This window comes from Plecotus auritus (assembly GCF_963455305.1).
Source record: "Plecotus auritus genome assembly, chromosome: 2".
NCBI lineage: Eukaryota > Metazoa > Chordata > Mammalia > Chiroptera > Vespertilionidae > Plecotus > Plecotus auritus.
In genome coordinates, this window is record NC_137771.1 from 152380989 (window position 1) to 152394593 (window position 13605).

Consider the following 13605-nt stretch of genomic DNA (forward strand, 5'->3'; position numbering starts at 1 on the left):
TTAAAAAAATTAACACATGAAAAACTTTTCATGTGTTGAAAATGCACACTAAGAGGGTTTCAATTTTGTTGGGCAACTGTGGTAATAACTATATTTTCCCCATGAAGTATTGACACCGAAAGAGAAATGTCATTGCTTCCTGCAGGACCACCTCATGTCCTGGATTTTCTTAGGAGAGAGAAGTCACATATCAAGCAAAATATACAGTCACCCTGGTGACTGAGATACTGTAAAAATGATTTAAAAAAACAAGTGTACTGTATGTGGCCTAGAAAACTACCACACATTGCACAATCTTTCAGGAAATTATAAGCCTTGCCTTCTATAACATACTTGAGTCCAATAAAAGAAAATGATATGTTTCTAGACAGATTCCTTTAGTGCACTGTCTCAAACTTCACTCTGCATAAGTCACAAGGGAGTATTTATAATGTCGAAGCTAACTCAGTACTTTTAGGGTGGGGCCCAAGACTCTGGATTGCTGAAGAATTCTCAGATGATATTGATGGTGCTGGTATACAAATGCTCTTTGAATAGCAAAGCTTGAGAACATTTACTGGCAGCTGAACACTGTCAAATGTATACTCTTCTTGGTCAGTGGCATTCTATTAGTATTGGTGAGGTTTTGTTTTTTGAAAAATATATTGGACAATGCAGCCTACTCACTGGAAAAGTGTGGGCTTGAGAACTGAAAGTTGGAATAAGGAACATGAAGACTAAGGTTGAATCTTAGAGCCCTAGAAGGACCCACAGTGAAAGCTGTGGGTATGAATACTAAATAGCCACAGTTAGTACCCCATCCTTTAAAAAAAAAAAAAGATTGGATATAACTTAATCTTTATCTCCTTCTATCCTTCTGTACTGATGCTTGATATTCTTTTAGTAAGCCATGTATTAATTTTCTGGGGCTGCCATACTAAGAACAACAGACTGGGTGGCATAAACAAAAATGTGCTTTTTCATAGTTTTGGAAGTCCAAAAGTATGATTTCAGCAAGGTTGGCTGCTTCTGAGGCCTTTCTCCTTGACACAGGGATGGCTGCCTTCTCTGTATACTGCACATGGTCTTCCTCTTCTTATAAGGACTTGGATTAGGGCCTTATCTAATGACCTCACTTTAATGTAATTATCTCTCAAACACCCTATTTTGAAGTACTGTGACATTCTAGATACTGGAGGTTCAAATTTCAACATATACATTGTGAAGAAACTCAATTTACCCGAGAGCAGTGTGCATAATTATAGATAACTATAAAGATATATAATTGGTATATAAGTATACACACTCTTTTTTATATGCTTACAGTGAGTTATGCTGACCAAAACTAATTAAACTAACACTACAATATGATTAAAAAGTGACATCAGAGTCTTCATGGTTCTCCTGGTCTTGGTGCCTAAAATAAGGAACTAAAAGGGTTGCTTTATCTGATATACAAAAACAAAACAAAAAAAAAAAGGAAAGAAAAAAGAAAATTGGAGGCTTTAGGTAACATAGGCCAGTGGTCGGCAAACGGCGGCTTGCAAGCCACATGCGGCTCGCGAGCCGCGGTTTGCCGCTCTGTTGACTAATGAGTTTGCCGACCATTGAGTCATAGGCAATCTTTCACCCATGTTCTTGTGCATCCCCACCCCAAATCTCCGAGTCCCAAATTCACATAATATTTTATCATCACACTTAGGTTTCAAGAAATAATATATAGCAGTTCATGATAATACAAAGATATCATTTGCCTGTTTTGCTGTCTTAATATTTGCTCAGATGCTGCAAAAGTAAGAGTGATGAAACTGCTGAAGGCAAGCACAAAACAAAGCAGTAGCACCCAATAGAATTAGCAGTCATTAATTACATTCTGTACTGCTACACACTTGCAGTAAAAAACATCAGTTTCACTCAAGAATGTTCTTAATGAAGCGGTAAAGATTATTAGTTTTATTTCATCCCAACACTTGACTGCATGACTTTTTAAATATAAATCACTTTTGTTGTACACTGCCACATGCTGGATGTCTAAAAGAAAAAATTGTGCAATTGTTGGAGTTGCAAGCTGAATTATCTGCTTTTTTCATGGAACCCTAGGTTTACCTGGTTATTCAGATTTGGGCATTTGGTGTGTAATTTCTCAAAAATGAACACAGTGATCCTGACACTTCAAGGAAACAACTGACAGTATTTGTTTGCAAGGATAAAATTTGAGCTTTTAAGCCAACACCACAATTTTGAGCAATTTATATCTGTCTCTATGAGCTTAACAGTTTCTCAACACAGAAAGACCTTTTCAGTGAGATTAACAAATGTTACTATTTAACAATGTATAATAAACTGTTACAACATTTGGAAATCTGAACAGTTCAGTGGACCCAACATTTTCCAAATGATGAATGAATGATGCTACAAAATCAAACATGGTAGAATATGCAAAGATAGCCTAATAATTTTACTGTAAAGGAATTGAAAAGTTCATGGATAAGGTTTAGTTTCCACATAACAACTAACCATTAAGAAATGACCACATGTAGTGTGAGGTAGTGTAAAAAAGATATCCAAACTTTTCTAACTTTATATCTCTGTAACGCTATATTTACTTTGTTTTACTGGAACCAAAACAACACATTATAACCAACTTAGTGCAGAAGCATATAAGTTAATTCAGCTGTCTTCTATTAAATGGAATATTAAATAATTTCAAAAAATATATAAATTAATGCCACTCTACTCATTTGTTTTTGATTTGAAAAAATACAGTTATTTTTATAAGAATGGTTTTATATTAATATGTAATACATTAATTATTGCTATTATTAAATGACAATAAATATTTCAATATTTCTATATTAATTTCTAATTAGTAAACATCAATGACTATAACCCACACAAACAAAACTCTTTGTTATCTTTTATAATTTTTAAGTATAAGGTTCCTAAGACCAAAAATTTTGAAAACCAGTTCTCTAGTCATACACTTTTATCCTGGCTGGGAATTCTGCACAAATCCCTATGCAGTCATCCACCATCTTCTGCTGTGAGCTAGACTAAGCATTACTTCAAAGAGTTCCTTTTACTTTTTTCCCCCAAAACAAGGTAGAGCTTGTTCTTTACTTTCCCCAAGACAACCCAAACATGCTTGTCTTTGCAGAGCTGGCAGGAGGCTCAAAGTAAAAAAGCTCATTCAGTCAAAATCTTTCTCCAACAGAAGGAAGAAAAGATAGTTCAGAATCATTCCCGAGGAAACCATTCTTCCTCCCTGGGCCTCTTCAGCCTCTGAGGCAGGTGTGTCCTCAGCAGAGAGCTCTCAGTGAAGCACCATAGGAGTCCTTTGGTGAAGGGAGAGTTGTCCTCTACTGGCTCTGCCTTCACTGCTATCATCTTCATCGTCATAATCACTATCATCATCATCTTCTACCACATCCACTTGTACAATACCCATAGCTGCCACTATGTCTTATACCGTATATGACAGGCACTGTGACTGTGTTAAATACCATAAGAATTACCTCATTTAATCTTCACCAAAATCTCAGGAGCCAGATAGTATATTATTTCCACTTTACAGATGGGAAGTTGAAAATGAGAGGTTAAGAAAATAACTCAAGGACTAAGATAATAAGTGGGGTGATTTGGAATTTCATTAAACCAGAGCCAACCATTCAACAGAAAAGCTCTTCTGCTTCCTATCCAGTTTATTTTTAGGGAGAATAATGAATATCATTCTGAGGTGCCTCACTGCCATTTTGTTTTTGTCAAAGTCCCATTTTCCTGAGGGATGGAGTAGGAAAAAGGGCTGCATTCAAAATCAATGTTTATAACTTTGAGAATTTATTCTGGGAGACTTCTTGTTAAAATAGAAGGTGCTTTATTTTAAATAATTTTATAAAGCTTTGTTTTGCTTGTTTACATACCATTATTATAAATAAAACCCTTGTCTTATATGCCTTTAACTTGCTAATCAAAAGCAGCAGAAAAATTTATCTGATAAGACATTTTTTTCCCAACACAAAATTTAAGGAGGTCTTCATCATGTGGAGTCCTGTATGAGTGATTCTAGGTTACATAATAGAAAATGTCTTCAACTACCATTTCTCAAGCAGTAAAGAAATGTTACAAATGGTCATTTCTTATGTCAACCCTCTATAAAAGCTTGGAGTATAACATTAAATCATATATCCATGAAAGTATTTCTATAAGGTACTCAGCTATTATCGCTCAGGTATGGTATTTTGGCTGATCTAACTTGATAGATCAAGACTCAGTTTAGAAATCTTAAAGAAATAAATAGTTAATATGTTCTTATGCTCCATTATTCTAGCTCAACAGAGCTGATGGCAAGTGTTGGCTCATAGTCAATTCTTCATTAGACTTCTTGACATTGCCTACAGAAGTGATATTATGTTTTGTTTATTAAAAGAAACACTATGCTTTAGATTCTGAACGTTCTGAACATTCAAAATGCAGTCAGAAAATCTGTTTTAAATTTTAGAAGCCTGTCATATTCTAAGCATGAGGAACATCCTAAACTTTACCTAGGTAAGTCTTAGACATGTATTTGCTTTTAGTCTCCTTTATTTTTCCTCTCAGAGGGATAGACACCGAATCTATGTAAAACCCCCTTACAGACAAGCAAGAGCTCTGGACCCTGAGCCCGAGTGTGGCTAAGTCTGGCCTTGACACGGCAGGCTATGGAACTTGAGATGGCATGGTAGACAGTGGCCAGAGTAAAACAATCAAAGAGCCCCTGGGTTTCCATCAGAGGGAGCTCAGCAGAGAAGCAGAACCCTGTGAAAAGTCAGCAAAGGAGAAGGCAAAGCTACCAGCATTGAAAATGGACTTCTGAACTTTAAGTAGGAGATGCTGGAGTCAAGCTTCATTTCCTAGTGTCTCCAGGGCCCAGTGTAGCTGAAAAAAAACCTGTAGTTATGACAAGATTGCTTAAACAAAATTTGATCAATATCTGGAAGAAGTGTTCAATTGAGATCATAACCGCCACCCTAGCTATCAAGTTATTGTTGTTGTTTCTAGGAAATTTTGAAATGAAAGTCCATTCCTGAATAAAATATTATTAGACAGGTTAAGTTAAAATTTATAAATTTCAGATATCTTTTATTTGAACTACTAGTAGATTGGAACTGGTGGCTAAGGAGTCCCATTGATTTAATTAAACTTTTAAAAGAATAACTTACTTATTAAAGGATTTTAACCTTATGTATATACAAGGTATGTGTGACTTCATTTGAATTCCATTTGAGGTGTTGTCTCTCTAACTTTGCAATTATTTTCATTATATTTTATCTTTTTTCAATTTCCTGAAAGTCTGAATCAAGAAATGGGATGGGGAGGTGCAGTTTAAGCACATAGCAGGCAAAATTAATTTATCAACAGTTATTCCTAAAGAACTACTGAGAGGATTTGTCATAATTCTTCAAACTGAGAATGTTACTTGCAAAACTAAAGCCACCATTTCTCTATCCTAACCTTCTTCGGTCCTTTGGTCAAACACAGTGACAACAATATGGAGAATAAGTTTAAGATATGGAGACTGTGGTCATTTTCAACGTTGACTAAAATATCCATTTCTAGAAGTGAAGAACCCCGTGGCCCTCCCAAAAAAAGGATAATTACAGACTAAAGAATCTCAGAGGGGAGACAGGGGTGGGAGAAGTGGGAAGAGATTAACTGGGACCTTACATGCATATACGGAAACAGATAAGAGTGTGGTGAAGGCCTGGGACAGGTGGGTCTGGGGTGGAGCGGGTCAATGGGAAAAAGAAGGGGGGCACCTGTAATACTTTCAACAATAAAGATAAATTTTTAAAAATAAAAATAAAGTAAACCTGTAAAGAAAAAAAAGGAATAAGGCATTATTAGGCTTTTAGTTGGATTGAATCTTTTAGATTTATCCCACAGACCATGTGTATTAGAGAGATACAATTTTCTGTGCAAACTAGTAACTCATCATCTGACTCCCAGCTATGCTTGCCAATATCACCTTCCTCACTTCAGTGTTTCAGTTTCACTGGGTTTCTGCCTTCTCTATGCAACCATGTGCTCAAGCAGGGTGACTTTATCCAGAACCGCAATCCCTGCTAGCAATTCCTCATGAGCAAGCCAAGAACTATAACACTACTCCATTAAAATTCCTCCTGTAGTTAACAAAACCCTCAAAATGAATATGAACTTTGGAAGATATAAAATAGAATGCACAAATCAAGTCAGTATAATCAATAGTGTTCCTTTACTCCTTCACTGTCCCTAATCCTGTAAACTACCTTCCTCCTTTTATATATCTGTGTGTATCACTGAGTCATAAACTCTTTTCTTAACCTTGTAGTCGGACTAGGGGCAAAAAAAGAGGCTGAGCCACTGTACATTATAGTCAATGTATTTATTGAATAATCCTTTTGTATTTCTCAAAAATATTTTAAGTTGCTGAACTTCTAGCTCTCTCATTTCTAACCACTCCTTTTTCATAGAAACTACCCAAACACCTACTGAAGCCTTTGGGAACTTTTATTCTTATAGGAGCAAGGCCCTGAAGTTGCTTCAGTTTGAAGAAAAGGAGAAGAGGGTGACTCAGTTGACATATCCTTCTCATAACATAGTAGACAGTTGGGATGATTTTACTTAAGTGAAAAGATGATGGTAGATACTTTTGCTGAGTAATTCCTTGATGAGCCATGGTGGGTCTTTCAAGATGAGAAACACGAGGGTTCCTAGGAAGCTAGAGCCGTAGTTCCCTATATAATAAAATGAGAGGAACTGTAAGATGAGGAGAGGAGAGAGAAAAAAAGACAAAGGGGAAAGGGAACCCAATCAGCAGTCTTCTTGCTACCTATCAAAACCTTCCAACACAGCCACGGCTCAGTCTAGAAGAAAACTTTCAAGGATATAGATTCTGAATTGCCATTCTTTGTTTGTTGTAATTTAAATAAAAACACAAGAAAGAGAGCAATAGCAATAGCACTATGGCCTCTGTTACCAAGGCTAAAAGTCTAATGTTTTAGGGACTGAATTCTAAGTATTTTTAAGTAGAGAAAACAAGGTCATTACAGTGAACATACCAACTTGGATCAAACTGAAATAGATAACATGGGATCCAGCAGGAAGAACATAGATTGAGAAAGTTAGGGGACTAAAAAATACAATAAGAGATAACAGAGCTGGACAGAAACACGACTAGACTCACTAAGTAATCAAGAAATGATTTTGTTTAGAAAGGCAGTGCGACATAATAAACTGAACACAATGTTTGTCTTAGACCAAAAACATGCCTGGGTTCAAGATCTGACTCAAGCAAACCAATGGTGTGAACTTTGGCAAAGTTCTTACACCTCTTGAGCTTCAGTTTATTGATAAAAAGGAATATTTAAAAAAGGCTTGGAGCATATTAGGAAATTATTTCACCAATAAATATTTGAACTAATAACCAGACATCTCTAGATACATTTTATTTTGTACAAATCTGTATTTATAATCTGCTTCATATATTTCTATTTATATTAACACTCCAGTTTTATATAACTGATTACAATGTATTTATTGACTAATCCTTTTGTTGCCATTATACAATCCTGGGATAAAGAACAACTTCAGCTACTCCTAAGGAAAAGTAGTTAATTGTGCTGGACTCAACCAATATCTTTTTACCCTGATGTCCTTAGTGGGTAGACGCATCCCTTATATTTTATTTCACCATAGTGATTTGGACTTGCAGAAATGAAAATTGAAGCATTTTATATGTTCCTGACATATAGTAAGTCTTAATAAATCATATCATTTTTAATGCCACATAAGACCCTTGAACAATGTTTTTGTTGAAATTGAACATAACATTTACCAACATATTTCATACATTTACAAATCTGTTCTATAGATCTTTCATTGTATGCATCTTTAGTACAGGTTTTACTGGCATCAGTTATCTGATAACAAGTTCTGGCACACTCTTTACAATGGAGTCGTGTGCAATAATAGAACATTAAGTGCAGAGTTAGTGTTGAAATAAGCCGATACTAAGCCATACTAAGCCATTTCATTTCAAATAAAATTATTTCAGTTGCATCTATATTTCTCAATCTATCTTGCCCTCCAGTATCCATCACAACTCCCCAACCCTGACTGCCAATATAGTTTATTATATTTGATTAAAATTCTTTATTTGCATTAAACAGTTTTTGTTTGTTTGTTTGTTTGTTTTTTTTTGCTTGAGATTCTGCGATCATTGAAAAATGCTAATGTTATGTAGACCAGCCAAAACACTTTTGCTCATAAATATTGGATGTGCTAGTATTTTGCATGTTTTATACTTTTGAATTTTAACATCTAACTGAGCATAGTACTATTTACTCTTAGTACTCAATGAACTATAAATAGAAATGTAAACGTAATATAATGCTTGTGATATTTTTTATTTTATTTTTTAGTTTATAGGGGTGACATTGGTTAACAAAACCACACAGGTTTCAAATGTACAACTCAACAAAACATCATCTACATACTTCATGGTGCAACCATAACCCAAAGTAAAGTCTCTTTCTGTCCCCTTTTAGCCCCCCTTTGCCCACCCTCACCTACCCCTCACCCTCTTTTCCCTCTGACTATCGCCATACTGCTGCCTGTGTCTATGTATTTTATATATTTTTCAATTATTAAATTTCAGCAATTAAAAAAAGTATATATACATCTCATGCTTAAGATAGGGGAACATGTCTTGAAAATAAAACCTACTGACATTCAGTTTGCCAAAAATTTTAGTAAATTATTTTGCAAAGGATAACATCATTTATTATCCACTCAGTCATTATTTTCTGAAGTGATTATTTTCATGTTGATAAAACTCCTATATTTGATCCACAACTTGCTCTCATTCATTATCTACAATGTCCCTGGACCAGTAGTATGGTAGCTGGAGAAAAAGAGAAAAATCAGAGGCTTTGTGATATTCCTAAGTACTTGTATGAAGTTCTGTATATGCCAAGTGACTTATAATATTTTATATGTCTTCTAAACATCCTAATATAAAGCACACATTTTCAAAGAAAAACCAATGGAAGGCCATGTTCTTTCAACAGAATAATACATGGTAATTACAACAAAGTAAACATTTCACAAATGCAGATTATGTTTTCAACTTAACTGTAACAGATATGATATAGATATATAAATACAAAATAGATACTCATTCGTTCATTTATCCTATTTTCCCAAACTATTCTCAATCTGAATGTACATATATTTTCCTGTGATTTGCAACTCATCATGGCCTCATAGCAGTACAGAACAGTAATGTCTCCAGATTCTTCCCATAAGAAAACCTCAGAAGGTCTAAATGGCTACTCAAACAAGACTTGGGGAATGAGACCTTGAGACCTTGGAGCACTACCTGGAGTCCACCACCAGACGCAGAATGGCACCGTCATAGTTCTGGAGTCAGTAGCTTCAGTTTACACAGAAAGGGTTTCCTCAAGCTTGTTTTCATTCTCAGTTCTTTCAAACCCCCAGGAGAAATAAGGAGAGTATTCCATTACTGAGCATTGATTGGCAGGGTGCATAATGACGTAGACAAGAATAAGAAGTGAATGTGGCTGCATATAGTTCTTCGTTCTGGCACTTGCTATGTGCCTATTGACAGCTGATTCAACTTCTCTTAACCTCTGTTTCTTCCAGTGTGTAAGCTGGAAAAACTACCTAATTAGGTTTGTCTGATGAATAAATAAGAAAATATTATACAGTACAGCTGATACTAAAGTTTCAGTAAGTACTAGCAATTATAGTGTTTACAATTATAATGCTATTAGGGACATTCACATTAGTATAAATCATGAATCTGGGCTTTAAGCTGTGCTTCATCAATTTGGGAGCCTTAGACTTTAAACCTTAAAACTTTCATCCACTTATTCATTGTATTCAGGTTTTTGGGTCACCCACTTGATTAAGGATTTTATTGAGTACTGGTGTGATGATAAAAGGCAAAATACTTCAGTATAGTATAGTGAAAAATCACACTCTAAAGTCAAAGATTATTGAAACTTACATCTAAGTTAAACATTCTAAGCCTTAATTTTCTATTCTTTAGAATTGGAATAATAACAATAGGGATATTTTGAGGAATAAATGAGATAGTGTACTTATTTAGTGTACAATTAACATAAAATTAATATTATAGAACAAATGGATATATGAAAATATGGAGATAGAGGTAGAGAGAAAAATATTAAATGTGTGGCACAAACTATAGGATTTAAGAGAAACAGAGACCATAGAGGCTTGTAGAACTTGACACAAGCAAAGATGGGGTCAAAATACAGAAGCAAATTACAGTCTGAGAGCAGATTGTAGACCATCTTGAATGACCGCCTTGAGAAGAGTGGATTCAAAGAGAAATTATTGGAATATATAACAATTGGAATAACATGATTTATTCAGCATTCTCAGATAATCAGTTTTTACATTCACGTGTTATACAAAGTAACCATGCAAAGATGTCCTGTGAAAATATGGTGGTTGGTGAAAAAAAGGAGAACCAGTTACATAGCAGTAGCAGTTGTTACTGTGGTGAAGTGTTAAGTATCAGACAAAGGTGATAGAAGATACTTCCAAAGATTAGCTCAATGGCCTTTTTTCCTATTTACTTACTTACTTACTTACTTACTTACTTATTTATTTGCTTTCTTGTTTTACAAAATAATGTATATTTGAGGAGAACAGAATTCTTAAGGGCTGCGAATCTGATTGGAGGTAGGTGACAATGATAGAAATGAAGAATACAATGTGGATAAGGATGTAAGTTTTAAGTATGTTTCTACTGATGTAATGCTAAAACATTCAACTGGAACTGGATGATAAGACATGAATTTAGGGCTAATGGTATGGATTGGAGATACTTAAACATGTGTCAAGCACAGTCAACTTAAGGGCATTGATTTAAAGAAAGATCACTAGGGAGTCAGGCAGCAGCTGTCTCATAAATGCACGGGGGAAAAAAGAAGAAAACAGAATCCAAAAGTTAGGTCTTGTTAATACCCTTAGCTAAAGAATGGGGAATGACAAAGAGCCACAAAAGGACCATAGGGATTTATTCAAACAAAGCTGTAGAAATAAAGGAGGCAAACATCAGTGATACTGAAAGTAAAGGAGACAACATTTCCCTAAGAGTGTTCTAAAGAAACATCAAACGGGTTAAAAAAAAAAAAAAAGAAAGAAAGAAAGAAAAAAGGAAATATCCTTAGAATTGGCAAGAAGGAAACCACAACACAGTTTTAAGTGTCAGTAGACGGTTGAAAACTGAAGTTCAATTTAAGGAAGTTAAGGTGGGAACAGGTATGATCATTGTTTCTGAGAGAAGTGACTTATATAGAGAAGCTCTTTTGCAAATCTTTCATGAAAGCTAAGAATTAAAATTCGGGCACACCACTCAGACTACATTCCTTGTGCATGGATAACACATGTTTCTGTTCTTCCAAAGACTCTAACACTACTTCCTGCATTAATGCATATAAACTATCTACAAGTTCCTGAAATTCAATTTTTAATAGGCTGGAGAAGATATTAACTGGAGGTGATTTACTACATGAAACTGGTGAAGTGACAAGCATTTTCTCCCTGTAATAATTAGGTCAATATTCTGCTTTTAAAGGCAGTGGGTCCTATAGCTCCATAAGTCATGCTGATACCGTTAATAACATGGTTATTAGTAAAGGGAAGACTAGATAACATAGGTATGCCATTTATACAGCTTTGCCAGAAAGCTACAATTTAACACTCTCCAAGTCTATTCCCTGCAGATCAATGGGGAAAAGGACTGGACAAAGGCAGTTTAGATGCATGCCCAGCAAGGTCTAGGTGACATGGGAAGATGCTTATCTGTCAGTCACACCTGAGAGCGAATCAGTGACCAGAACAAGCATGGCCACTGCAAAGGCACAAAATCAGAGATACTTAACTCCTTGCTCTCTTGCTGCTCACACCTGACTCCTGGCTTGAGGGACTCACATGGTCTGTATTCTCCCACGTGGCCCACAGCCATGTGGACTCCACACGATGGATTAAAGGACTTTAGTCTGATGCTACATCGGACCCAGCTCTACCATGGAATAGAAGCTCTGGACATTGGCCCTGTTTTAGCGCTGCTGAACCCCCAGCTGCATATTTTTCAGGACTGACTTTGCAAACTGAGAATTGTAACTTCACAAAAATAAGAACCACTCATTCTCCCATAGGGGCCTCTGGGAATTCTTACTCTAGTGGTACCCTAAGAACCCCACTCCCACTAACAATGGAGGAATTCCACCCTTCCAATCAATCCTCTGGCAACAATGCCAGGCTCCATTATCTATTGCTTCATTGAGTTGCATGAACTAGGTCAGTGGTCGGCAAACTCATTAGTCAATAGAGTGGCAAACCACATGTGGCTCGTGAGCTGCGGTTTGCCAACCACTGAACTAGGTTTTCACTTCCAAGTCCTAACCAAGCAAATGCCATGAGCTCGTATTTCATTCACTAGTTTTTCTATTATGCTTGATTTTTCCAGTTTTTGAGTTTAGAAATTACAACAATATTCCAAGGGTCCAAGACAGTGTTTGTCACATTATTACTCCTGAATGACCACAAAGCTGCCTCTAAGATTACTTTTCTGAGATGACTATTAATTTACTTTTCTATAAATCACTTACTGATTTACTGTTAATAGCTTTCAAAATTCATCTTTTTTTTAAAAAATGGGGTCCTTTGAAGCCATGGTAAGATACCTGGGACATAAACAGAAATAATTATGAAATGTTTTCTCTCTCTAAAAGTTTTTTTCAGACTCCTTAGCATTACTACACAGATGCTGAGAAGCGTGGATGGCATTTCATTTACAAGCTATCACTAATCCTGTAGGTGAGATGTACTATAGTGTGTTCACCAGAGAAGTAACTCATCAGCAGTATCATATGCTATTTTGAAGTGATTTCCTGTAATGATGGTATGGGGAACTTTGAAATAAATTCAAAGAATTAAAGAAAAAAATGATCTACCTACATTTTTTTAATAAAAGAGATTATAGAAATAATCATAATGTTACTTCCTAAACAATTTAAATCACTAAAATTATGACAACCATGAAATTTTCAGACACATTGATACATATGCTGAATACTTCCCTTAGAATTGTTTGCAATTAATACAAGTACCCTCTAATGAGGTAATATATACTTCTATTCTTTGCTACTTAATACATTATGATTATCATATATGCCCTTTTTTATAATATCTAGACATAAATGTATTGAAACATGATAAATCCTCAAGAAATATGGAAACTTTACTAAATGGTACTGTCTTTAATAAATATCTAAAATAGTCTAGGAAAACTGGGTATATTTCTGTAGAGAAATTAACAAAGCTTAACCTATCCACTGATTTTACTAGAGTCCTGTTTTTAAAAGAGCAATTGACTGAAAGTTTCTTTAAAGGCTTATTTTATGCCCTGATTCCTGTGAATATGAATACAAGAATATAAGTGAGCAGATACAACTTCACTAATTTATTCTGATTAATCAAGGTTGATTATCAACAATGTACAAAGAATCTTAATGAGAAAATATATGGGTAATCGTCATGCATTGTCTT